We start from the raw sequence: 26,657 nt of genomic DNA, 5'->3' as shown, positions 1-26,657 counted from the left end.
GCTTAGCGGTTAGAGTGTTTGGGCCAGTAACTGAAAGGTTGCTAGGTCTACTCCCTGAGTTGACAAGGTACACATCTGTTCTGCCCCTGAACAAGGCAGTTAACCCACTGTTCCTAGGCTGTCATTGACAATAATTTGTTCTTAACTGACTTGCCTTGTTACCAAATATTGAACTCAAAGGTTTTATTTTTACTTTTATTGTATAGTTTAGCTCAGAACAATAAAAACATTGAACCAAACTGTATACTGGACCAAATTTATTGGGACATTAATGATATTAAGCCTGATATTTTCAGTTGTTCATTTAGCCTTGGCCTCCCAGGTGGAGCAGCGGTCTAAGACAATTCATCACAGTGCTAGAGGCATCACTAAAGACCCTGGTTCAATCCTGGGCTGTATCACAACTGGGTGTGATTAGGAGTCCTGTAGAGTGGTGCGCAATTGGCCCAGTGTTGTCTGGGTTTGGCAGGGGTAAGCCATCATTGTAAAATAATAATTTGTTCTTAACTGGCTTGCCTAGTTAAATAAAAAAAATAGCCTAGTTGTGGTTTTCTGCAGCTCAGTTGGTAAAGCATGTTGCTTACAATACCAGGATTATAGTTTTCATTTCTGCTGGGGCCACTCATACCAAAATGTATGCACGCACTACTGTAAATTGCTTTGGATAAAAACAAAAGCGTCTGCTAATATGGCATATATTATAATTTATTATTTAAAGACATGCTCTGGAACTGTGGTGACTACGACATGAAATTATTTTTTTAAACCTCCTGCTTTGGGCTGGATGTGTCAATGTGTAGTTCATACGTGAATAATCTATAAACTGAATTACTGTCTTACTTCAATTAAGAGGTAAGACATTTTCCCCACATGGGCCAGCCCCCTAGCAATTCGATTTAAACCAATGAGCTTCAGCCCCTAGCCATATGAGTGACACATAGCAAGAGGCACATCATGCACCCACAGCAGCGTGAGAGAGAGCAATGATGTGGTGCACAGTATGTAACACAGTACCAATTTTCGGGGACCACTTTTGGCTTGTGAGCGCTACTTTCAGAACTACTGGCTAAAAATTATACAAACATACTGGAGAATCTCTTTAAGCGATTTAATTGTTTATAACACAAAATACACATTACCAAATTGACTTTATATACAGTTTCAAATAATGAGTTAATTAATAGTGCACCATTAAATTACAACTGTATTATTTTGGAGAGCCTTGATGCATTGTAACAAATGGAAATGTGTTTCCTGAATTAGGTACAGTTTGCTTTTACTCAAAGGTCATGCATGACCTATTCTTTGAATCTTCTGGGAGTGTTTAAAATGGCAGTTAACAATGGAGAGTCATTATTTGCCCTATCCAAACCAATCAATATGACACAGTATAGGCCTCCATCTTGACACTATTCTTCCCAGTTCCCATCAATACAGCAACAGCACCTCTTTGGCACAGAACCTAATGAACCTTACTCTGTGTTTCTGTTCAACATATCCCCTACAACCACATTTCCCATTATAGTGGAAAATAATTAGTTGAGTAGCAACTTGTAGCCTCATTAATTCATCATTGAATGTTTTTATTTACAAAACAGATGGTGACCCCCTATCACACAGTCCAGTGGAGAATATCCTATTGACCCCTTATAAGTCTATTGATAGAGAATGTCCTGTGTTTTACCCTCCATAATACTCTAGTTTTAAATTAATGTGGTCAGTAAATGCAGCAGTCCAATTTTGTTGGATTGTGGCCCCCTGAGATTATTATTTTAGGTTAATCAAATTAGATTTCAGGGCACACAATTAACTGATGGTATAGAGACAATAATGACCAAAGGGACAAGGGACTTGCTACAGCATGTTATACATTTTGATATAAGGTATTGTAAACTAGAGCATACAGGTCAGTGGGTAGCCCGAACAGGCCTCGAACCTGGGTCCTCATGGCTGTCAGTCCAATACATTAGCCATTACACCAAGAGGTTCAAACCCTCTTGATGAGATATCTAAACGACCCCTTCCTTCAGAAAGTGCATCCCTGCACCTCACTCTTACATGTCCCTCATGCCCTTACCAATTGGCGATGGGACACACTTTCAATGGTCTCACCAAGATGCACTTCTAAAACCAGTGTAGAAAATTCAGGGAGTAGCCCGACCAGGACTTGAACCTGTTCTGCAACTGTCAGTCCAACACCTCATTCATAGGGAAGGGATCACTGCCACTACCTCAATTTCCAACCAAGGTGCAAACTGTTGTAGAAAGGAGATTCAGCAACACTTGAAGGACAAAGGAGGACTTGGAGGACCAATCGCAAAGAATATGCAAATACAAACACGATGTGATTGGTTAAAACAGTTGTAGAAAGAGCAACCAATAGATTGTGAGTGCATGTTGCTACGCCCTCAACCGCATGTCTCTCCAGAGTGTGTTCAAAGGAAGGCCAAGAAGATCATTAAGGACCTCAACCACCCAAGCCACGGACTGTTCACTTGGCTGTCGTCCGACAGACAGAGACAAAAGAGGTGCATCAGAGCTAAGACCAATGATATACAGTGCATTCGGGAAAGTATTCAGGCCCCTTCACATTTTCCAAATTTTGTTACGTTACAGCCTTATTCTAAAATGTATATATTTTTTAAAATCCTCAATCTACACACTGTACTCCATAATGAGAAAACAAACCGGTTTTTAGAATTTTTGCAAATGTATTTTAAAAAATGTATCCATTTTAGAATAGGGCAGTAACCTAACAAAATGTAGCTAAAGTCAAGGGGTCTGAATACTTTCTGAAGGTACTGTATGTAATGGGGAATTGATACACAGCAAACAATACACTCAATGAAGTTATGAAACAATAAATACCCATGAAATGGCAGGAGAGAGCACATTCTGGAGAGAGACATGCCTTGTGTATTATGAGCTACAATCCCCATATTCTTGGACTGTGGCATCCCTGCAGCCTCAATGGATTAGTCCACTGAAACAGGCGCAAATCATTCAGGAGTCTCGTGTGCCATGAAAAAATATATATTTGCGACTGCTCAACAAAAACAATTTGTTCAATACCAACCCCTTTTGTCATACAATATTTCATATAAGGCATCCAGACCTTATGAATGTTGCATAGTATACTCTTAATTGTAATACATCAAATCTAGTGATGCATAACTTGACATTTCTGCCATCCAGTGTGACATTGTGTGAGGATAACCAACCTTCCAATTAATGGCAATGGATTTCTTAGCTGCTGTAATTGCTAAGTTACACAGTTTCATCTGTTAACAGTTTCCAGTATCAGCATTTACAAGCAAACAAAAACAGAGAGAAGGGAGAAATACCTCCTGAGATAAAATAACATTCTTTGCCATAATTCAGCCAGCCTTCACAAGATCATAACATATGCAAATATATCCCCTTTTTTGTTTTACACTTCTGAGTGCATGATATTAATTTTCATTGGCATATAGTATGTTCTATGGATGGTCTTAAAGTGCAGTAATTTATGTCTGTGATTTATATGAACATGACTGGGCATTCAAATATATCTGTACCATTCATCATCAATAATGTCTCCCAGGTCTTCCTCCCATTTTTGTTTGGCATGTTTTTGTCACACCCTAATCTGTTTCACCTGTCTTTGTGCTTGTCTCCACCCCCCTCCAGGTGTCTCCCATCTGCCCCATTATCCCCTGTGTATTTATACCTGTGTTCTGTCTTTTGCCAGTTCATCTTGTCTTACCAGTTCCAGTTTGCCAGTTTGTCTTGTCTTACCAAACCTACGGGAGGTTTTCAGCAAAGCCAGTGCCACCTCGCTTCCTCCGCCATCGACCTTCTCCCGGGCACTACACCGCCTTGGGGGGAAGCTTTATTCCCTGTCAGGGCCAGAGACCAAGGCGATGGAGACCTATATTGAAGACTCCCTTGCTGCAGGGGGTATCCATCCTTCTGCCTCCCCTGCCGGTGCAGGGTTCTTCTTTGTGGAGAAGTAGGAAAAAACCCTGCATCTGTGTATCGACTACAGGGGGCCTGAATGACATCACAGTTAAAAAACATTACCCGCTTCCACTAATTGCCTCGGATTTCGAGCCTCTCCAGGGGGCAAAGTTTGCCCTCCGGAACGCCCACCATCTGGTACGGATCCAGGAAGGGGATGAGTGGAAGACCGCGTTTAACATGGCTAGCAAGTACTACGAATACCTGGTGATGCCATTCGGACTGACCAATGCTCCTGCTGTGTTCCAGGCCCTGTTCCGGGACATGTTGAACAGGTTCGTATTCGTCTACCTTGATGACATCCTTGTCTTTTCCCACTCGGCTCAAGAACATGTTCTCCAGCGTCTTCTGGAGGACCAGCTTTTCATCAAAGCGGAAAAATGTGAATTCCATCGCTGCATCATCTCCTTGGCTACATCATAGCTGCAGGCAACATACAGATGGATATTGAAAAGGTGAGAGCGGTGGTGGATTGGCTGCAACCCACCTCCAGAGGACAGCTGCAACACTTCCTGGGGTTCGCCAATTTCTACCCGGGGCTACAGCACCCGGGCTTCCCCCCATCAGCGTTCACCTCTCCTAAGGTCCTGTTTACGTGGTCTACAGCTGCAAACCAGGCTTTCTTGGACCTCAAGCACTAATTCACTGGGGACTATCCTAATCCATCCGGATTCGTCCCGGCAGTTTGTGGTGGAGATTGACGCCTCAGTTGTGGGGGCTGTCCTGTCCCAGCGTTCGGCCCAAGACCAAAAGCTGCATCCCTGCTCAATCTTCTTCACCCATCGTCTCAACCCCACAGAAAGGAATTACGACGTAGGTAACTGGGAACTACTTGCGGTGAATATGGCGTTGGAGGAGTGGAGACACTGGTTAGAGGGTGGAACACCCAGGGCGGAACACCCAACACCACATATGGACAGATCACATGAACCTGTAATATCTCTGCACTGCCAAGAGCCTCAACTCCAGGCAAGTTCGATGGGCCCTGCTGTTCACCCGATTCAACTTCACCATCTCCTACCGCCCGGGGTCCAAGAATGTGAAGCCTGATGCGCTGTCAGATATTCGTCCGACACCGTACCTGGAAGAGAGCCCGGTCGGCTCTTAAGACCACCACCAAGTATCGACAACCACCGGACCCCAGCTCATCCGTTATCGTTTCGGGAAGAGGGTATGGCTGGCCAAACGGGATCTGCTCCTCCAGGTAGAGTCCCGCAAACTGTCCCCAAATTATATCAGTCCTTTCCCAATCTCCAAGAGTCTTAGCCCCTTTGCTGTTTGTCTTCTGTTGCCCCGTACCCTCCGTATACATCACACTTCATGTGTCTAGGATTAAACATATGTCTCACAGCCCTTTGTCTCCTGTTTTTCTGACCCTGCAGGGACCCCTGTCACCATCTGATCCTGCTCAGATGAGGCATGACAAGTAATTACCTTGGTGTACACTTCTGCATGATATTATCCAAGAATAGAATCAATGGTTCAATTGAAGTGAAAAGTGACCATTGTGACCATTGTGACCATTGTTCCCAGATTCCAGACCATAGCTTACCCATGAACTCAAGATAGAACTTTGTATCCATTCACTGATTGTTATAATATACTGCAAAATTCACCTGAGCTCTGTAGACTAGTCTTCCCTGGCTGTCTGATCCTGCTGGGACACCTGTCACCATCTGATCCTGCTAAGACATGATGAGCAAGCATAGTGTTGTGTACTGACTGGGCACCTTGCCAAGGTAGCCTGTAGAGCTGTTTATCTAGGGAAACGGACACATCAATTACGTTACATTGCTATACTGACTCTAATAATAACTCACATTGCTCTGTCAAACGTCAGCATATCAGTCTTCAATCATTTGGCCGCTGGTTTCATCGTTTGGATCTCTCTGTACTTTGCTCTGTTCATCTTTGCCTCAATCCTGACTAGTCTCCCAGTCCCTGCCCCCTGAAAAACATCCCCACAGCATGATGCAGCCACAACCATGCTTCACCATAGGGATGGTGCCAGGTTTCCTCCAGGCGTGAAGCTTGGCATTCAGGCCAAAGAGTTCAATCTTGGTTTCATCAGACCAGACAATCTTGTTTCTCATGGTCTGAGTGTCCTTTAGGTGCACTCCAAGCGGGCTGTCAAGTGCCTTTTACTGAGGAGTGGCTTCCGTCTAGCCACTCTATCATGAAGGCCTGATTGTTGGAGTGCTGCAGAGATAGTTGTCCAACTCCACAGAGGAACTCTGGAGCTCTTTCAGTGACCATCGGGTTCTTCTACTAGGAAGAGTCTTGGTGGTTCCAACCCTCTTCCATTTAAGAATGATGGATGCCACTGTGTTCTTGGGGACCTTCAATACTGCTCGCCCTACTTCCTGGTTCCAAAAAAGACAAGGGGCTTGAGGCAGAATGAGAGCATGACCAAACCACCCTTTCACATGCTCATGAAAAAAAATGTCTGCTGGAATGTATCCACCTAAACAACTTTTGCATGAGTGTAGACCTGAAAGATGCGTACTTTAATGTGCCGGTGACACCACGCCACAGGAAGTTTCTCCTCTATGCCTTCCAGGCAATAGCCATTTGGTTACTATCAGGCCCCTCTAACCTTTGCCAAATGTGTGGAGGCAGCTATAGAGCTATTGGGTTGCTAAGGAGTCCTGGCATATTTAGACGAACTGTTGGTTCTTGCCCAGTCAGTAGACCTGGCAATCACACACAAGATGAGAGTGGTCATGCATCTCACTAGGTTTCACAGTGATTTGGAAAAAGAGCATGCCATTTCCCAACTCAGCGGATTGTCTACTTGGGGCTTCAGCTAGACACTTCGGCAATGTTGGCACGACTTTTGGACTCCAGCAGAGAGGCCCCTTCTCTCTGCTCTCATGCGGTTCCATACATTGTGCATGGTAACTAGGCAGAGTCTAGGCGCAGCTGGGCAAACCATCGTTGTAGCCTGCGCATGTGTAGCAGCCACAACGAGACTACAGCGTGGGCTGAAGACATAATTCACAACAGGGACATCATCGAGAGTGCTTAGAGCGGACATGAACCATTTGAAGAGACCAGTGTATACTCTCACACCCGGTGTCCCGATGGGAAGAGTCTCTTCTCACATTCCAGTCTCTACAGATGCTTCTCTGACTGACTGGGGGGGGGGGGGGGTATGCCAGACTCGAGCAGTGGAGAATGTGGTCTCCGTTGGCACGCCACATCTCCTACAGCTAGAGACTGTGCTGTTAGTTCTGATACATTTTTTCTCACAGGCTTCAGGGCCGCGATGTGTTAGTCTGGTCAGACAACCGTACAACAGTGTCATACATCAATCGACAAGGAGAGGTCAGGTCTTCTGAGCTCCACCTGCTGGCAGAGAGACTATGGTTGTGGGCGCACGGGCACCTCCGCTCATTGACAGACTGTCATATCCAAGGCAGCCTCAATGAAGTAGCAGGCCTCATGTCTTGAGGGGTCCACCGGCTTGTTGCCAGGTGGAAACAATTCTCTCATTCTTACAGTTCCTGTTTGACAAGCAACGTTCGCCGTATGAACATGTACGCCTCAGCGATTTCAGCTTGTCATGAGGGTTTCGGTAGGGTGTCTGCTTTCAGCCATCTTCTCGTCAAAAGTTTCCTTTTGGGAATGCAGCAACTGAGACCGGCAACTCGAACCACATTGGTACTCGATGCGCTCTGTGAGCCGCCATTCGAGCCCTTGGATCAGATTCCTTTTAAGATGTCTATTAAAACGGCGTTGTTACTTGCCCTGACCTTCGCTAAGCGTGACAATGATTTGTGCTCTCTGTCAACGCAACCCAACTGTCTCACCATCAATGACGACCTGAGCAGAGCAGTGTTACGTCCTAATCTGTCTTTTTAGCCTAAGATTATCAAGAGCCCCTACAGATCAGACTTTGGAGTTGTGGGCTTTCTCTTCACCTCCTCACATTGAGGAGAGCGAGGAACAGATGCTATGTGGAGCGTACGGCACCAATTTGATTATCACCTTCAGCTGTTTGTATGCCACAGTGCTGCAGCACTTGGAAAGCAACTTTCTAAGCAGTGTTTACCTCACTAGCTTTGATGGTATTGCACGGAACTGCAGGGCACCCCTTGCCTTCTGGCGTTAGGGCTCATTCCACACGCAGAGTTGCAGCCTCTGTGGCTGTCTTTAGAGGTGTGGGAGTGGAGGATATTTGTGCCGCAGAGTCGTGGTCGACACCTTCCCATTTTATCCGTTATCTCTTGAATGTGTCCTCGAGCTCTCTTGCGCAGTCTGTACTCGGCGCCACTGAGAGGACAGCGGTGGGGAGTATGGGTTATGTGCTGTCAGGACAGTGTTTTTGTACAGCCCTTCCTTGAGAGATTTACAGAGAAGCTGTTATGGGATTCTAACTTGCTGATGCAGTGTTTTTTGATCCATGGATATTTTTTCACCCACCAGTCTTCGACTGGGTGTGGCGATTTGATTGGGATTGCCATACCTCCAAAATTACGTCTTTGTCTTGCCTCCGTCGGTCATCTGGATAATTTTGTATTGCAAAAATGACTTGAATGGTCCACGGCAATATTTTGTTTGTTATATTTCAAGAAACCCCCCCACACACTCACACACACACACACACACACACCCGTAGAAGTATGTTATGTGCGTCACTGTTTCCCGTCCGGGTAGTTGCCAATGCAAGTTTCAAGTGCTAGTTTTCAAGTGTGGCCGACAGTCTGCGATTTTACATTTATTGAAATTGAAACAGGATAGGGCCTCCTGAGTGGCGCAGTGGTCTAAGGCACTGCATCGCAAGGCTAGCTGTGCCACTAGAGTCTCTGGGTTCGAGTCCAGGCTCTGTCACAGCCGACCGCGACCGGGAGACCCATGGGGCGGCGCACAATCGGCCCAGCATCATCTGGGCTAGGGGAGGGCTTGGCCTGCAGGGATGTTCTTGTCCAATCACGCACAAGCGACTCCTGTGGTGGGCTGGGTGCAGTGCACGCTGACACGGTTGCCAGGTGCACAGTGGTTCCGCCGACACATTTATGTGGCTGGTTAAGTGGGCATTGTGTCAAGAAGCAGTGCAGATTTGTTGTGTTTTGGAGGACACACGGCTTTCAACCTTCGCATCTCCCGAGTCCACACGGGAGTTGCAGCGATGAGAGAAGACTAACTACCAATTGGATACCATGAAATTGGGGAGAAAAACGGGTAAAAAATAAATGTAAAAAATTATAAAATTGAAACAGGATTACGCAGGTCAATTCAAATGTCACAACACGTTCTAAACCGCTCTAGTGACAAACACATTTTTAAAATTGTTTCCATTTGTCCACATGGCTGCTGGCTGCGCTTTGCCACCACCGAAAATAGTGAAGATTGCCCATTATTTTGTTTTTGTAAGGCCCCCCCCAAAAAGAGGCATTGTGAGAACCTATACAAGTAAATAAATACATTTTAAAATGATAAATTATTTATTATTAGCTAGCTGGTTACAGTAGGCCACGTTGTAGACCAACTCAACTGAGCTACTAGCTATCTAGCTAAGTTTACACACTGTTTTAGCTAAGTGAATTAAACATAATCAGCTAGCTAACTTCCTATTAGCTATCTTGATGTAATTATTGTAAATTAAAATGCATTTGTAGAGAACCGCCAGGGGGTGAAATTGCAGCTCCAGCTGTCAGTAAAGGGAGAGTGTAGGCTACTGTACTGGATAGGGCAGGTAATTATGTGGGAGGACATTTATGAAAAGATTCTCCACTTCCAGTCCCTAGAGGGGGAAAACTTTGAGGACAGAGAAAAAAGTAAGGGATAAACAACGATGTTCTTTACTTTACCTTGGAAATAATGAAAGACGCAGCGGAGTTAATTTTTCCAAGGTAATTTACAGAGCAGAGGCGATTATCCCGCTTATAGTTGCCAAAGAAAACAATATTAAAGCACACATTTACAAGTGAAAATTAAAAATAATCACTGATATTTTTAAGAGAATTCATACTTTCTCATCTTTTGGTTGCTAGAGAATTAGTTAGATATTTATGGACCTGACCCAGTTGTTCGTTCTTTATGTTCCATTGCCATGCTCGTTGGCAACGTTCTTATCCATTGCTTGCTAGCTAGCCAGCTAGGTACCACTAACACAGTCACGACCTAGTAGTTTGTTCTATATTTTCCGTTGCCATGCTCGCTGGCAAGGTTCTTGTCCCTTGCATGCTGCTAGCTAGCCAACTAGCTATGGCTACAAAGTCACTACCTCACATCCAGAATAACAGCAAAGTTTAAGCTGTTTATCCCGCTTTTACCACTGTTGCCAAAGTAAACAATACTAAGCACACATTTACTGGTAGAAATATATACATATTTTGTTGATATTTTCATTTATATAAGCAAATTCATGCTTTCTCATATTTAGGTTGCTAGAGATGCGACCCAGTCGTTAATTTTTGTTCCGTTGCCATGCTTGTTGGCAATGTTCTTATCCCTTGCTTGCTAGCTAGCAAGTTAGGTAGCGCTAACACAGTCACAATCTCTGCAGCCACAATAACATCTTATCTATTGACATTTATTTTGTATTTTATTTAACTAGGCAAATCAGTTAAGAACAAATTCTTACTTACAATGATGGCCTACCCCGGCCAAACCCTAACCCAGATGACGCTGGGCCAATTGTGTGCCGCCCTATGGGACTCCAAATCACAGCCAGTTGGATACAGCCTGGAATCGAACCAGGGTCTGTTGTGATACCTCTAGCACTGCCTTAGACTGCTGCACCACTCAAGAGCCCTAGAATATTTGGATACATCCATAATAATTAGATGATAATGCCCGATTTTGCCTGGCAAAAGTTTGCCTTCTCGTCAAGACACTCATCAACACTGACTGTTAATTACGAAGAGATTAAATTGCATATCAACCACCAGGCTAGAAGCTAGCTAAATAGTTTGTCACTAGCAAACCTTCCAATATGACAACCGAATTCAAAAATATCAGTGGCAGAGGGGATAGGAGAAATGAATGTTCATCACTCACCACGTTAGGCCATCAGATGCTCCAAAAAAATATCTCTGCAAATACAAATCAATGCAGATGCCTCACAAGTCCTCAACTGGTAGCTTCATTAAATAGTACCCGCAAAACACCAGTCTCGACGTCAACAGTGAAGAGGCGACTCCGGGATGCTGGCCTTCTAGGCAGAGTTGCAAAGAAACAGACATATCTCAGACTGGCCCCGCAAAAAAAATTAAGATGGGCAAAAGAACACAGGCACTGGACATAGGAACTCTGCCTAGAAGGCCAGCATTCCAGAGTCGCCTCTTTACTGCTGACGTTGAGACTGTTGTTTTGCGGGTACTATTAAAAGAAGCTGCCAGTTGAGGACTTGTGAGGCGTCGGTTTCTCAAACTAGACACACTAATGTACTTGTCCTCTTGCTCAGTTGTGCACCAGGGCCTCCAACTCTTTCTATTCTGGTTAGGGCCAGTCTGTGCTGTTATGTGAAAGGAGTAGTACACAGCATTGTACAAGATCTTCAGTTTCGTGGCAATTTCTTGCATGGAATAGCCTTAATTTCTCAGAACAACAATAGACTGAGTTTCAGAAGAAAGTCTTTGTTTCTGGCCATTTTGAGCCAGTAATCGAACCCACAAATGTTGATGCTCCAGATACTCAAATAGTCTGAAGATGGACAGTTTTATTGCTTCTTTAATCAGAACACAGTTTTCAGCTGTGCTAACATGATTGCAAAATGGTTTTCTAATGATCAATTAGCCTTGTAAAATGAATAACTTGGATTAGCTAACATAACGTGCCATTGGAACACCGGCGTGATGATTACTGATAATGGGCCTCTGTACGCCTATGTAGATATTCCATAAAAAATCTGCAGTTTCCAGCTACAATAGTCATTTACAACATTAACAATATCTACACTGTATTTCTGATAAATTTGATGTTATTTTAATGCACAACAAAACCCACATAACCCACGTACCCAAAGATATGTGGGTAACTTCCGGCGCCGACAGAGATGGCCGCCTCGCTTCGCATTCCTAGGAAACTATGCAGTTTTTTGTTTTTTTACGTGTTATTTCTTACATTGGTACCCCAGGTCATCTTAGGTTTAATTACATACAGTCGAGAAGTACTACTGAACATAAGAGCAGTGTCAACTCACCATCAGTACGACCAAGAATATGACTTTCGCGAGGCGGATCCTGTGTTCTGCCTTTCACCCAGGACAATGGAATGGATCCCAGCCGGCAACCCAAAAAAACGACTTCGTAAAAGGGGGAAACGGAGCGGTCTCCTGGTCAGACTACGGAGACGGGCACATCGTGCACCACTCCCTAGCATTCTTCTCGCCAATGTCCAGTCTCTTGACAACAAGGTTGATGAAATCCGAGCAAGGGTAGCATTCCAGAGGGACATCAGAGACTGTAACGTTCTTTGCTTCACGGAAACATGGCTCACTGGAGAGACGCTATCGGAGTCGGTGCAGCCAGCTGATTTCTCCACTCATCACGCCGACAGAAACAAACATCTTTCTGGTAAGAAGAGGGGCGGGGGCGTATGCTTCATGGTTAACGTGACGTGGTGTGATCATAACAACATACAGGAACTCAAGTCCTTCTGTTCACCTGATTTAGAATTCCTCACAATCAAATGTCGACTGCATTATCTACCAAGGGAATTCTCTTCGATTATAATCACAGCCGTATATATTCCCCCCCAAGCAGACACATCGATGGCTCTGAACGAACTTTATTTGACTCTTTGCAAACTGGAATCCATTTATCCGGAGGCTGCATTCATTGTAGCTGGGGATTTTAACAAGGCTAATTTGAAAACAAGACTCCCTAAATTTTATCAGCATATCGATTGCGCAACCAGGGCTGGAAAAACCTTGGATCATTGCTATTCTAACTTCCGCGACGCATATAAGGCCCTGCCCCGCTCTCCTTTCGGAAAAGCTGACCACGACTCCATTTTGTTGATCCCTGCCTACAGACAGAAACTAAAACAAGAAGCTCCAATGCTGGTCCGACCAATCTGATTCCACACTCCAAGACTGCTTCCATATGTTTCGTATTGCGTCAGACAACAACATTGACGAATACGCTGATTCGGTGAGCGAGTTCATTAGAACGTGCGTTGAAGATGTTGTTCCCAACGATTAAAACATTCCCAAACCAGAAACCGTGGATTGATGGCAGCATTCGCGTGAAACTGAAAGCCCGAACCACTGCTTTTAATCAGGGCACGGTGACCGGAAACATGACCGAATACAAACAGTGTAACTATTCCCTCCTCAAGGCAATCAAACAAGCTAAGCGTCAGTATAGAGACAAAGTAGAATCTCAATTCAACGGCTCAGACACAAGAGGTATGTGACAGAGTCTACAGTCAATCACGGATTACAAAAAGAAAACCAGCCCCGTCACGGACCAGGATGTCTTGCTCCCAGGCAGACTAAATAACTTTTTTGCCCGCTTTGAGGACAATACAGTGCCACTGACACGGCCCGCAACTAAAACATGCGGACTCTCCTTCACTGCAGCCGACGTGAGAAAAACATTTAAACTTGTCAACCCTCGCAAGGCTGCAGGCCCAGACGGCATCCCCAGCCGCGCCCACAGAGCATGCGCAGACCAGCTGGCTGATGTGTTTACGGACATATTCAATCAATCCCTATCCCAGTCTGTCGTTCCCACATGCTTCAAGAGGGCCACCATTGTTCCTGTTCCCAAGAAAGCTAAGGTAACTGAGCTAAACGACTACCGCCCCGTAGCACTCACTTCCGTCATCATGAAGTGCTTTGAGAGACTAGTCAAGGACCATATCACCTCCACCCTACCTGACACCCTAGACCCACTCCAATTTGCTTACCGCCCAAATAGGTCCACAGACGATGCAATCTCAACCACACTGCACACTGCCCTAACCCATCTGGACAAGAGGAATACCTATGTGAGAATGCTGTTCATCGACTACAGCTCGGCATTTAACACCATAGTGCCCTCCAAGCTCGTCATCAAGCTCGAGACCCTGGGTCTCGACCCCGCCCTGTGCAACTGGGTACTGGACTTCCTGACGGGCCGCCCCCAGGTGGTGAGGGTAGGCAACAACATTTCCACCCCGCTGATCCTCAACACTGGGGCCCCACAAGGGTGCGTTCTGAGCCCTCTCCTGTACTCCCTGTTCACCCACGACTGCGTGGCCACGCACGCCTCCAACTCAATCATCAAGTTTGCGGACGACACAACAGTGGTAGGCTTGATTACCAACAACGACGAGACGGCCTACAGGGAGGAGGTGAGGGCCCTTGGAGTGTGGTGTCAGGAAAATAACCTCACACTCAACGTCAACAAAACTAAGGAGATGATTGTGGACTTCAGGAAACAGCAGAGGGAACACCCCCCTATCCACATCGATGGAACAGTAGTGGAGAGGGTAGTAAGTTTTAAGTTCCTCGGTGTACACATCACAGACAAACTGAATTGGTCCACCCACACAGACAGCATCGTGAAGACGGCGCAGCAGCGCCTCTTCAACCTCAGGAGGCTGAAGAAATTTGGCTTGTCACCAAAAGCACTCACAAACTTCTACAGATGCACAATCGAGAGCATCCTGTCGGGCTGTATCACCGCCTGGTACGGCATCAAAGCTGGGACCGAGAGACTGAAAAACAGCTTCTATCTCAAGGCCATCAGACTGTTAAACAGCCACCACTAACATTGAGTGGCTGCTGCCAACACACTGACTCAACTCCAGCCACTTTAATAATGGGAATTGATGGGGAATGATGTAAAATATATCACTAGCCACTTTAAACAATGCTACCTAATATAATGTCTACATACCCTACATTATTCATCTCATATGTATATGTATATACTGTACTCTACATCATCTACTGCATCTTTATGTAATACATGTATCACTAGCCACTTTAACTATGCCACTTTGTTTACATACTCATCTCATATGCATATACTGCACTCAATACCATCTACTGTATCTTGCCTATGCCGCTCTGTACCATCACTCATTCATATATCTTTATGTACATATTCTTTATCCCCTTACACTTGTGTCTATAAGGTAGTAGTTTTGGAATTGTTAGCTAGATTACTTGTTGGTTATTACTGCATTGTCGGAACTAGAAGCACAAGCATTTCGCTACACTCGCATTAACATCTGCTAACCATGTGTATGTGACAAAAAATGTTTGATTTGATTGGATTGGATTGGATTTGATTTGAAGTCTAAGTGACCCCAAACTTTTGAACGGTATTGTAGTTCTTAGAGATTATTCTGAACTGAAGACACGTGTAAGTGTAACCACGTAACGTCTTAGCCTATTGGTGATAGTAATTTACTATAAGTAGGCTGAAATATATCATGTACACTGTAATTTTTTGAGTTAATTCTTTCATGACCAATAAATTATATTAGTTGAATTGAGTGAATGCATTCCTCATATTAGAGTAATTATTTGATTATACACTTAGTAGGTCTATTGGTAGTTGTTATATACACTACATATGCCTCAATAAATTAATGCTAGAACATTGGTCGCCAGGATTATCTATTTGTGTCCAGCCTCTTAATAATCGCGTAACGATCAATGTTGGACACATGTTCATTGTAGTCATACTGAGAGGGGAGAGAAGGCTCACTTCATTGACTAGATTCTTCCAGAGATGCACAGGGCCTTTTGTATTTTTTCCACATAATATTGGAGTCAGATTGATAAATGTAGTTTATTATATTCAACATAACACCGAACACCTACATAGTTGGATAACTTCCACCAACCTATATGTCTCTGTTCATTCATTGCCTTTTTGTCTAGTTGTAAGATCTTCAATCTGATTTATTTGATTGTCACGCTCTCTCTCTCAGTATATCAGCTATGTGAATCAATTTAGCAGCTTATCATATGGCATGCATCACCAATGCAGTCATAGGCCTTACAACATGATGGCATTACTGGCCTTCTGTCATCTGAAGCAGAGAATAGCTAAACTCACACATTGTTTACATGTTGAGATATATGTTCTAAATTTAATATGATACCAGTAGACAATGTATGATTTTTGTACATGGCTTTATAAGTGCTGACATATAAAATGGTTTAGTGCAAATCCAACCCTTGTAAGTTAGGTACAGTATGAAAATAAGATGACAATCAGGCTACGGGAGATAAGCATTACAGGTAGCATTTTATGAGCATTTTATTTAATTAATTTCAGCAATGTTGCCTGGGAAATGATTGCAGTTATTCCCATAGACAGTACATGGTTTCTCTATGTATCACTGATCCTGGATAAGCTAGTGACTGGGCTAACACGGCTAACCTTTAAGGTCAATAATATCCCCTAGAATCTATTGACGCACCGACGCGTCAATCTAAGTAACATAATGAATAAATCCCCATCAAAATCCGTCAATTTAAACTAGAGATGTTTTCTTCCATGGGCTGCGTCTCAATCCACCGTAACCACATATGGCGGCCTTCCGCATCTCGGTGGAAGGTGGACAAGCTACAGCGGTGTTTGTCAGACCATGAGACATCCCGAAAATCGGTCTTCTTGCGAAAACGTCTATAGCGTCTGAATGATGGTGTTTTCCGTTTTGCTCTACGAACCCCACAAGTATCACATGACTCGTCTGAAGGTAACCGTTTAAAAAATGTATGGTAGTATGGAGGTAGTTTTGTAGCTAAATGATCCATGGTATGACCCCCCCAAACGTCTTAGGCTCATAAGAAATAATAATATTCATGAACATTTTGTTGGATTTATAATCTTTAAAATTTAATTTCTAACTTAGCTAGCTAGTTAGTTATACATAGGTAGTTTACAAGGTTAGCTGACTTTTCTCAAAACAAACTTCAGTGTGCCTAGCTACTTCTTGTCCCTGATGCTAGCCTTTACTGCCAAATATCACTTCAGAAACATAAAAATAAAAGATTGTGATATAGCCAGCATTGCAGACCATTTCTCCCCTCTTGCTGCAGCTTTAGCTTATCTTGAAATAACAGAGAAATGCTGTGAAAACCCGCGCGCTGCAAACATTCCAAAATGTTTTGTCACCGTGCTTGTTTTGTTGATTTTTTTTGTCCTCACGGACTGTTGCGCCTTGGGCACTAATCTGGTGAGCACCTTCGGAGCTCCGCCCAAGCAAGGAATTTGATTGGCTGGACGTGTTGCTCGGCATCACTGATTTACACTGGGTTCCGGCCACTGAGGTATAATATGAACTGGAGTGTGCATCCAAGATGTCAGACTGTTTTCAAGGTAATCTACTCACGTTTCTCATACGCTGATTCATGGACAGTCTATCTGGGTTTCTTCCGGTTTAAACACCCTAACATCACATGCATACTAGCACTGAGGACGCAGTGCGAGCAGCGACAATGTCATCATGCTATCCAAAAACATGTCAGACATTGGATGAATATAAAATGTTAATACTGTATCTTCGGCTGCGCTTGCCCACACCTCCGCTACAATTATTTGAATAATTTGATGAACGTGATCTTATTAGGAATTTTTAAATCTGACTTCTCTATGTGGCCATTTATGAAAATTATCTTTCTGGGCCGGGTATCAGTTAAACTACAGTAACAAAACAACTCTGTAGGAGCAGTCGAAACTGTGCTTCTAGACCGGAACCTAGACCGGAACCTTGGTTCCGACCCCTCTTTAGCTGATTTCTGAAACCTTGGTCTCAGCCTTGGCTGGATTTGACCTTCTCATTAGATGGGAAGTGTTGAGTCCGGCATGGAGTACATTCTGGGCAACATAGGCGTTTGCCCTAAACCAATAGGAACGAAGCCCCTTATGGGGTGGAGTTTTACGACATACAGTACCAGTCAAAAGTTTGAACACACCTACTCATTCAAGGGTTTTTCTTTATTTTTACTATTTTCTACATTGTAGAATAAATATTGAAGACATCAAAAATATGAAATAAGACATGTGAAATCATGTAGTAACCAAAAAAGTGTTAAACAAATCAAAGTATATTTTATAATTGAGATCCTTCAAAGTAGCCGCCCTTTGCTTTGATGACAGCTTTGCACACTCTTGGCATTTTCTCAACCAGCTTCATGAGGTAGTCACCTGGAATGCATTTCAATTAACAGGTGTGCCTTAAGTTACATTTGTGGAATTTTTTTCCTTCTTGGTAAAATACCATATCATGGCAAGAACATCTCAAATAAGCAAAGAGAAACAACAGTCCATCATTACTTGAAGACATGAAGGTCAGTCAATCCGGAACATTTCAAGAAAGCGCTTGATGGTTTGAAGAAACTATGATGAAACTGGCACATGAGGACCGCCACAGGAAAGGAAGACCCAGAGTTACCTCTGCTGCAGAGGATAAGTTCATTAGAGTTAACTGAACCTCAGATTGCAGCCCAAATAAATGCCAAACAGAGTTCAAGTAACAGACACATCTCAACATCAACTGTTCAGAGGAGACTGCGCGAATCAGGCCTTCGTGGTCAAATTGCTGCAAAGAAACCACTACTAAAGGACACGAATAAGAAGAGACTTGCTTGGGCCAAGAAACAAAAGCAATGGACATTAGACCAATCCTTTGGTCTGATGAGTCCAAATTTGTGATTTTTAGTTCCAACTGTCGTGTCTTTGTGAGACGCAGAATAGGTGAATGGATGATCTCTGCATGTGTAGTTCCCACTGTGAAGCATGGAGGAGGATGTGTGAGGGTGCTTTGCTGGTGACACTGTCTGATTTATTTAGAATTCAAGGCACACTTAACCAGCATGGTACCATAGCATTCTGCAGCAATACGCCATCCCATCTGGTATGCACTTAGTTCCACTATCATTTGTTTTTCAACAGGACAATGACCCAACACACCTCCAGTCTGTGTAAGGGCTATTTGACCAAGAAGGAGAGTGATGGAGTGCTGCATCAGATGACCTGGCCTCTACAATCACCCAACATCAACCCAATTGAGATGATGCGAGATGAGTTGGACCGTAGATGCCCATATGTGGGAACTCCTTCAATACTGTTGGAAAAGCATTCCAGGTGAAGTTGGTGGAGAGAACGCCAGGAGTGTGCAAAGCTGTCATCAAGGCAAAGGGTGTCTACTTTGAAGAACCTCAAATATAAAATATATTTGGATTTGTTTAACACTTTTTTTGGTTACTACATGATTCCATATGTGTTAGTTCATAGTTTTGATGTCTTCACTATTACTCTACCATGTAGAAAATAGTAAAAATAAAGAAAAACACTTGAATGAGTAGGTGTGTCCAAACTTTTGACTGGTACTGCATAACGATACTTACTGGGAATTGTAACTCCAGTTATATGAGAAAAGTGGAGGCCCATAGGGCTTCGAGCCCTGCCCGATCTCAGGAGTCTCGTTGAAAATATTTTTGGGGGAGGGAGATTGAGGGGAAATAGCCTCAATATATTGGGGCACCTGTACTCTCATACCCTCAAGGTGTGTGCATAATTAATTATCTCAGGCAATGCTGCTGCTGCTGGTGCAGCAGGGTAAACCAATAGGAACGAAGCCTCCCTATCTACTCATATGACTGGAGTTACAATTCCTAGTAACTATCGTTCTTCTCTTTGCAATAAAGAAGCTTTTTATTTAATTCCATTTGTCCTCCAAGTATTGCTGAATCGCCTCTCAACACTTCCTTCATTACCAACAAGCTCAAACCTTTTGCAATATTACCATTGCATAGATCTTTTCAACTCATGAAGGAACAAACAAATCTTATTACATGCATGAGAGAATATAACAGTGTTATATCAGTGTGGAGATCTACATTATGAGTTTGTTTCTACTGTAACTCATCCTGTATCATAAACGTGTATATTGTATAAGCCTAGTATGGAATCTATCAGATTTTGAGACATTCTGTTACAATCCACTTTAGTTATACCATTATAGTGATCTATAAGAATATTTCATTATGCTTCACATATATATAGCTTGACATACAGTGCCTTCAGAAAGTATTCATACCCCTTGACTTAATCCACATGTTACAGCCTGAATTAAATATTGTTTTCCCTCACCCATCTATGCACAATATCTCATAATGACAAATTGAAAACATGTTTTTAGAAATTTGGCCATATTTATTCAAAATTAAATACAGAAATATCTCATTTACATAATTATTCACACCCCTGAGTCAATACTTTGTTGAAGCACCTTTGGCAGCGATTACAGCTGAGTCTTTCTGGATAGGTTTCTAAGAGCTTTCCACACCTGGATTGTGCAACATTTGCCCAAAATTCTTGCCTATTGGTCATTTCTAGACCACCAATTTTCAGGTCTTGCCATAGATTTTCAAGTAGATTTAAGTCAAAACTGTAACTCGGGCCACAGGAACATTCATTGTCTTCTTGGCAAGCACTTGCAGTGTAGATTTGGCCTTGTATTTTTGGTTATTATCCTGCTGAAAGGTGAATTAATCTCCCGGTGTCTGGTGGAAAGCACTGAACCAGCGGTCTAAGGCAATGCATCTCAGTGCTAGAGGCGTCACTACAGACCCTGGTTCAATTCCAGGCCGTATCACAACCGGGCGTGATTGGGAGTCCCATAGGGCGGCGTACAATTGGTCCAATGCCGTCCGGGTTATGGTTTGGCCGGGGTTGGCCGTCATTGTAAATAAAAATTTGTTCTTAACTGACTTGCCTAGGTAAAGGTTAAAAAATAAATGGTGTTGGAGGAAACACCTTACAACTTGTGACCGAACTCAGCGTGCATGCGCCCGGCCTGCCACAAGGAGTCGCTAGAGCACAATGGAACAAGGACATCCCGGCAGGCCAAACCCTCCCATAACCCGGACAACACTGGGCCAATTGTGCTCAGCTTCATCGGTCTCCTGGTCACAGATGGTGAAATCAGGGTTTCCTTCCTCTCCGGCAACTGAGTTCATAAGGATGCCTTTATCTTTGTAGTGACAGGGTGTATTGATACACCATCAAAAGCGTAATTAATAACTTGACCATGATCAAAGGGGTATTCAATGTGTGCTTTTTTTTACCCATCTACCAATAGGTGCCCTTCTTTTTGAGGCATTGGAAAACCTCCCTGGTCTTTGTGATTAAATCTGTGTTTGAAATGTACTGCTCAAATGAGGGCCCTTACAATTATCTGTATGTATGGGGTACAGAGATGGGGTAGTCATTCAAAAATCATGTTTAACACTATTATTGCACACAGAGTGAGTCCATGCAACTTATTAAACAGATGTTTACTCTTGAACGTATTTAGGCTTGCATAACAAAGGGCTTGAATTCTTATTGACTCAAGACATTTCAGCTTTTCATTTTGTATGAATTTGTATTATGGGGTATTGTGCGTAGGCCAGCTTGAAAAAAAACTAAATGTAATCAATTTTAAATCCAGGCTGTAACACAACAATATGTAGAAAAAGTAAAGAGGTGTGAATACTTTCGGAAGGCACTGTATCATAAACAACTATTCTCAAATTATAATAAAAACATGGCGCACTTGTAAAGGGCGCTTGCCCACGCCTCATATTCACAGAAGCCGTCACCAGAAATCATATGCAGCGGTTCTTCATGCATTTTTGATACTTGGCATAACCGTTTTATTATGTCGAACGCCCATTCAACACTGAAAATGAATGCAGATTGACTAGCTATGAAAAAGAGACGAAAGTAATTGGTGCTTTTTCATCAATCGACAATAAGGACAAAATAGGGTAAATGCGCAGGATTGGGACCGTGGCAAGTCAAAACAGCAACAAATTGCTCCGCGTATTTCTATGAACCGAGTGCTACTTCTCTCCAGATGAGTTTCACTGAGTTTACATCCGGGTTTTTTCCCTAGGCAATGGAAGGCGTAGTACCCATGTTCCTTAGGCAAAGTGAAATAAATTCGCAGCACCGTGACAAAAAAATAGTTCGCTTTTCAAACACATTTTCGTTTCACCTTGTGACGAAAATCGACTCAAAATTAATAACTTCAACGATATAATATTAATGAATCAATCGATTTGGGGTACAACGGCTACAATTGTCACATTTAAAAATAGTTTTCCTACCCCCTTCTTCTCCCTTCTCTTGAGCGCATTGATAACAGTTGTGCTCAGGCTGTGGTGAATGAGATTGAAGAAGAGTTCTTGTTTTGTATCTCAGTTTCTCTCTTTTTGGACAAATTTTATTTAAACAAATAAAAATATACTACGGAGATCTCAGACTCTAATCAATGGAGGGTATTTTAATATTTACATCATAATTGTATCGGATATTCGGTAGAGAGGTATTGGGCTGTTTTGTAAATATTTATTTAATAAATTTCTGAGGAGAGAAGGACTGCTGCTGAGTAGAGTGGAGGGTAAGTGCACGTTGGGATCTTTTATTATCATTTGAAGTTTCATTTTCATTGTTTAGAAACTTTCATTGTTTTCACATGCATTTGATCCCTATATCCGTAAATCGTCGTGTGTTATTATAGGCAAGATGGCTTGAAGGATACTGTTTTTTTGTTCATAGCTATTTCTTATGATAGGAGTTGGATGATACTGTAGCTAGCGAAGTGCCCTGCTATTGGAGGGCAGCGGACATGGCTAGCTAGAAAGGGGTTGATTCTAACTTGTAACCACCAGCGCGTGCCTATTTGTGATAATTTAGTCAAATGTTATATTTGAAACTATCCAAAATATTTTTCTTAATTTTATGCTACCGGTGTTTTTTATTTTATTTTATAATTACTTAGGTACCTAGATTGACAGCTAGCTTGTTTTCTAACGTACATTTAGGGTTGACAGTTTTATGTAGCGAGCTAGCTAGCTTGCTCTTGTGGTGATTGGCTGCTGTGAAAGCTCGACCTGTACTAGCCGGTTATTTTAGCTTGCGAAGAGGCTAGCTAACGTTGATGTCTATGTATACCTTTTTTTTAGTTGGTGATAGCTCATTTTTGAAACGAGTTTTAAATCGTGAAAGTTAACTAATAAAGTCTGACTCCATCCCATTGGCTAACAACGTGATGTTGTTCTCTCTAGTTTGCACCAACTAGCTATGTAACAAGCCATTTCTAGCTAACGTTACCTGGCTAACGAAGTCGAATTAAACGTGCGCAAGATGGCTAGCTATTTGTACTCTTATAAATGAAAGTTATAAAACACTTGTTTTGTTGACGCTGAAATACTGTTAGTATAAAATATTATATAATAACATGTTAGCTCAGTATGAAAACATTACAATTCGAAACCCATCATTTCAAATGTCTTAGGTACATTTCTATTTTGATACACATCTTACCTAGGCCTAGCGCTCAATGGTATGTGATGGTGCCTGAAGTTTACCTAACCGGCTAGCTAGCTACCTACCTACCTAACTTATTCAGATCCAAAGAGACTGCGCCTTGAAAGCAGTCTAACTAGATAGTGGTATTAAAACAAGCCAATGAGAGAAGTCGCTGTTATCTATTTCAGACAGAAAAAGACAATGCAACTGGTAGCATGGCATTGTGCAAAGCCGGGCCAAATAGTGATATAGAGGAGTTTGGGCCCTTATGTTATGAAAACGAATCAACATGCTCACTGAGTAATTTTATAGACTGCACGCTATATTAATCATTATGAAAAATGTAGCTTACTGTTTGCCTTCCAAAATGCTTTAAAATGGCCAAAGTGAGGGCCATTTAGGATGTTTGTGTAAGGTCATGTGTCTATGCAGTACAGTTTATTTATAAGGTAACCTTATTTAACTAGGAAAAGTACGATGAGGTCCTCATCAAGGCATCATAAAGGTTCCAAATCCTTACGCTTCACAGAACTGAACAAAAGTGGATTGTCCCTTTTGTGTGGGTGTATGTAGGCCTAGGCCTGTGAGTGTGCATGTGTATTTAGATCAATCCCCAATGCTGGGGATTGAAAAATAACCCCAAACCATAAAACAATACTGTGAGGTTGTAATCTTCTATCTCTAGCATAAATGAAGTGAAATCGTGTTGAATGGAAGAGAGCGAGGTTGATCTGTTGGCACTGACAGGGTAGGAGATGAGGTGGCTGTCGTTCTGTGCGTCTCAGCTCGGCAGGTTAATTACTAGACTGAACCGCATGCCGTTACTCTGATAAAGGCTACCTGCTTAAATGGTCTTGTAATCTATTATTTTCTGAACATTAGATGACGTACAGATTACTTAGATCGTGTGAAAGTGAAATTTGATAGAAATTATACCCCCAATTGTAAGCTAAGTAATGGGTTTTTTAGACTGTTCTACTGCTGGTCTGTAGGATGGCTCCATACTGTAGAATGGCCACTGGAATTGTTATGAAGTGACTCAAGCTTTAAATTACACTTACTTACTCAGCTTTTCTAGCTTCATAAAATCAACCTCTATAAAGAAAATACTTTCATGGAAAGTAACTGTAGCCCACCTAATGAACTATGTGAGATTTCCTGATTACGTTTCACACTAGTAGGTTTCAAACCAATCTTTGTCATTAGGAAGCATGGGTACTGGATTGTACAGGTGGTATAGATAAGAAGTAGGGAAACCGAAAGGAGCCAAGGGCTAGTATTGTGACCCACTGCTACCGATGGACTGTTATACGTGATATTATTGTCTGTTATGACCACAACCATACATGAGAATTAATTTTTGGTTAACCCACATTTGGTTGTGATTTGTCCTGCAGGTTGTCCACTCATGTTTAACATGACATACTTCAGTATGGCATCGCTGTATTACTGTCACCTTACAAGTGACTTTGGCTCGGTTGCTTTGGTGGATTTCCAACATTGGGATAACTTAAACATGCTGAAAGTCCCATTTGTGATGGTGGGGAATCTCATGTACGCCTAATGGGCTCTGCTTGTCCTGTCTTGCAGGGAGTCGGAGAGATTGGAGACCAGTCACACTGCCAGGTGGTGAGTACTGCAACAGCTCCCGTTGTAATTGTTCTCTTGGCCCGGAAATCAATCGGACTGGACGGCTGTAACAAGGCATCGGACAGACTCGCTGGTTTCCTGGTTCTCACTGTCTATTAATTGTTGAGCCACGGAACTAGCCAAATGGATGCTTTTGTGAACTTGGCTTTTAGTCATTGCTCTGCGAATGTCATTTCCGAGTTGTTTTATTTACTCCTGTGCATGCGGAGAACAAAAATCCCAATTCAGAAGACAACGGATTTGTCTATTTTTCTTTCTTTTTTTTTTTACATTGCACGCAGATCCATAAGCCAAGGCGGTCGTGCAGGATTTAAAGTGCTGTCTCTTTGGCATAGTAATACACTGGGCCTTTGAATCAATGAGCTTTACACAGATGCATATCATAATTACAGTCCCTTTAGATCTGTCAGGCGGGCAGTTGGCGTAAACACAAGTTCCCTTTCAGTCGGTACTCTCGGTCAGGTTTTCGGTTAGGAACATGTGGTTCCGGACAACGTGACTGGCAAGATTTTGATTTACAGGACATTTGAGAAATTGACCGGACATCCAAATGCATTGGGTGTGTAACGCATACGTTTGGCCACCCACGGTGCTCAATCACATTTCTATTATTGTAATTCACCATAACAGAATATAAATTAGCCTGTTAAGTTGTAATAAACTATAATGATGTTCTTACACCAACGCAACAGGGTTTATGAAAAGCAAAACATTTCCCGTTGGATTTTCATCTCTGCTGTATATCACAAATGAATATCATTTAAAAAAAAATGTAGCCCAGAAGAACAAGTCGCATAAACAGAAAAAAACTTCAAAATATATTTCTATAATATAATTTGCGAATGACCTGTCCTATAGGATATTTGTATAAATATTTTAATTAATACATAACAAAACAGCTGTTTTCGAATACAATCTATGCCTCTCATTTAATTTAACTTAGGCATGAACATTTTAATTTGGTCTAATAAATAATAAAACATGTCTGTCTAGGAACTCCAGGGCCGGCCCGCCCCACACCCCATTTCTGCTGTGATTCAGTACCACAGCAGTGGAAAAATGCCACTCTAGGCACCCACAAAATTAAGAAATTATTAAATTGATGTAGGACAATAAAATTCAATATATAAGTAAATAACTAAATAAACCAAATTTGTTAAGTATTCTTCATTGAGTAAGCATATTTTACAATGCTCCTGTGAAACGAGCGCCTTGCATTTATGAAAGCACTTGTTTCCAAAGATCTAATTTTATCTCACTCCTTTAAGTTCTACTGGATGATGTTAATAAATGTTATGTTTATTGTACACTGAACCAAAACATGTAAAGTGTTGGTCCCATGTTTCATCAAAGCAAAGTTTATTTGTCACGTGCGCTGAATACAACAGGTGTAGTAGACCTGACAGTGAAATGCTTACTTACAGGCTCTAACCAATAGTGCAAAAAAGGTATTAGGTGAACAATAGGTAAGTAAAGAAATAAAACAACAGTAAAAAGACAGGCTATATACAGTAGCGAGGCTACATACAGACACCGGTTAGTCAGGCTGATTGAGGTAGTATGTACTAGAGGTCGACCGATTGATCGGAATGGCTGATTAATTAGGGCCGATTTCAAGTTTTCATAACAATCGGAACTTGGTATTTTTGGACACCGATCTGGCCAATTTTTTAAAATGTAAATTATTATTTATTTTTTTACACCTTTATTTAACTAGGCAAATCACTTAAGACACATTCTTATTTTCAA

General features: G+C 42.4%; 1 protein-coding gene across 4 annotated transcripts in view; it reads left to right on the top strand.

The window, feature by feature from the left end:
* The first annotated feature begins 22,100 nt into the window (after nucleotides 1-22,100).
* The window catches only part of LOC139368600 (PHD finger protein 21Ab), a 75,341-nt gene continuing 70,784 nt past the window's right edge, over nucleotides 22,101-26,657 (top strand). For 3 of the 4 annotated variants that reach the window (XM_071107668.1, XM_071107683.1, XM_071107662.1), the window contains exons 1-2: nucleotides 22,101-22,347; nucleotides 24,849-24,887. The gene's annotated coding sequence lies outside the window, so the exon portion shown is untranslated. The remainder of the gene's footprint in view (nucleotides 22,348-24,848; nucleotides 24,888-26,657) is intronic. The other variant, XM_071107676.1, reaches the window with a different exon arrangement.

The sequence above is a fragment of the Oncorhynchus clarkii genome, chromosome 2 (genome assembly GCF_045791955.1).
Source record: "Oncorhynchus clarkii lewisi isolate Uvic-CL-2024 chromosome 2, UVic_Ocla_1.0, whole genome shotgun sequence".
NCBI classification, from domain to species: domain Eukaryota; kingdom Metazoa; phylum Chordata; class Actinopteri; order Salmoniformes; family Salmonidae; genus Oncorhynchus; species Oncorhynchus clarkii.
This window is presented reverse-complemented; position numbering and strand designations above follow the sequence as displayed.